Below are 2,374 nucleotides of genomic sequence, written 5' to 3'. Positions count from 1 at the left end.
ATGATAATGGAAGACCAATTTTAGATGAAGATGGTAATGAAATTCAGGATGCTGTTAATACCTAATTTTTGCGATAACTCTCCTTTGTAGGGGACCCTGCTAAGTAAAAGACAAAAGTCAAGCTGTACTAATGAACTTAAAATGCAAAACCCTTCATGATATGATGGATAAAGAAACATTTTTGTTAGGGTTATGCAAATGCCTGATAGTAACAAAGCTTATTGGAGGTTAAATTTTCGCAGGTTAAATTTTTGGCAGGATTACCCAACTCTTAGTTGAAAGGTTAGAGAAAAAATTAGGAAAAAATATGATGGTACTATACCATATGACAATTTAATTATGGACAATTACATAGTTTTGTCCAGAAAGTTGGAATGAAAATTTGCAAAGATGAAAAACTCGCCTACCAAAGGCAAAAGGAGAGAAAACAGTTAGGAAATTTTTGTAACAATTTGACAATAATCACAGAATTCTTTTAAAGGAAAGAAAACCAAGAAAACAATAACCTGCAAAGGTCAATGTGATAAAACCATGAATAATGTAATAAAACCACGAATAATCGTAAGAACCTACATACAAACACCATTTAGGAAAAAACCTTTTCAACAAAACAAATTTAAAGCAGACAAACCCACAAAACAATTCACGTGCTTTAGATGCAGTAAACAGATTGTAGATGGCTAAGATTATTGATTCTCTATTAGGAACGATAGATCCAGCCTGTCCAATGGACCAATTTATTCAATGTATCCTAATTTCACAGTTTGCTTAGAGACCAAAATATACTAGACGTTTTACCTTTAAATATTAAACGTTTAATTATGACTTAAAACCGGGAACCATCCCTATAACAACCATTTATAGGATCCAATATAAAGTAATGCAATCAGCTTTTGAAACTAGAGCATTAATCATGACCAAAAAGGCCACACAGTGTTATTTCAAACTGACTTAACAAGATCAAACATAACAGTCCTAAAACAATCAATTGGGATCAAATAACTTTACCAGAGGATTGGGGATTAGCTAACGCAGTCATTCCTTTAGAAATGAGAATTCCTAAACCTTTAACTCAACCAATCCAAAATACAGAAATAGAAAACATAATTGAAAATTCTGATGGAAGCGTTCGGATTAGGTTAGTAGGCCTCAATAATAAGTTTTGTGACTCACACTTATCTCATCTTGATTAAATCCCAAAGAACCTCTTGAACAAAGAAGATTTCTTGTTCAGTAAGATACCCCCCCTAGACCTAGCCAGGTTGAAACTAATATTCAAGGAATTGATAATTCCTCAACAATACCACAACCTATTATTCAGTTCAAACACCCTCTCAACAAGATGGGGAAGAGACATCACAAAGAATGTCCAACCTATTCCCAAATGACAGATTTGCTAGAGTTAAACATTATTGAAAAATTTGATATTGACAAAAACTTCTTAAGAAATGATTTTTATTCAAAATATAATCAAGAATTAAGAGAAACATTCTTCAAAAACTTATAAAAAAGAAAGAGATCTAATTCAACAAAATTAGACACTTTTTATCAATTATATATATATATATATATATATATATATATATATATATATTATATATATATATATATATATATATATATATATAATGTCATAATTTTATTCTCATGTAACACCATTGCATCATCCAAGATGCAATCGACTGATTAACAAATGTGGATGGCCACTGAGACATTGGCAAAAATTTAGTTTACATTATTATAATATTACTCTTTCTTAGGGTTTGGAAATTTTTAATACGAATGATTGAGTTGTTGAGATCTTGAACAACGTTTAATTCATTAATCAATGCATTTGGTACCATGTATTAGTCTATTTATGCACAAATTGTTTTATTTTCTTTTAAATAAAAATTTATTTGAAATGGGCATTTCAAGTAGTGATGTTCATGTTAGAGCACATGTAAGGTAAACTTCAATCACATAGAGAGCTGGTACCTATATTAGGAGGCATATTTCATATTATGTATAGGGTTTACGTAGTGTGGGGCTAAATTAAGAGCATCTTTTTCTTTTAATTAATATAATTAACAGCTAATTGCCATTATATTAACACCCCCAATTACACAAATCCATTGCCAAATGTGAAGCTTTTATCTTACTGGTTTTTCTTTACTTTTCTTTGTATACGGGGCGGGCGGGGTGGGAGAAAGGCATCACCCACCCCCGCCCCATCACAGGAACGGGGATTACAACACCTCCCACCCCGCCCCCATCCAAAAAAACCGGGCCATCCCCGCCCCGTAGGGGCGGGGCGGGACGGGTCCCCGGAATTTTGGGGATTATTGCCATGCCTAGAGATACTGTCATTTTATAAAATGTTTGGGAGCTAGGA

This window comes from Pistacia vera, unplaced genomic scaffold (genome assembly GCF_008641045.1).
Source record: "Pistacia vera cultivar Batoury unplaced genomic scaffold, PisVer_v2 Contig50, whole genome shotgun sequence".
In the NCBI taxonomy this organism is placed as follows: domain Eukaryota; kingdom Viridiplantae; phylum Streptophyta; class Magnoliopsida; order Sapindales; family Anacardiaceae; genus Pistacia; species Pistacia vera.
Note: the sequence above shows the minus strand (reverse complement) of the source record.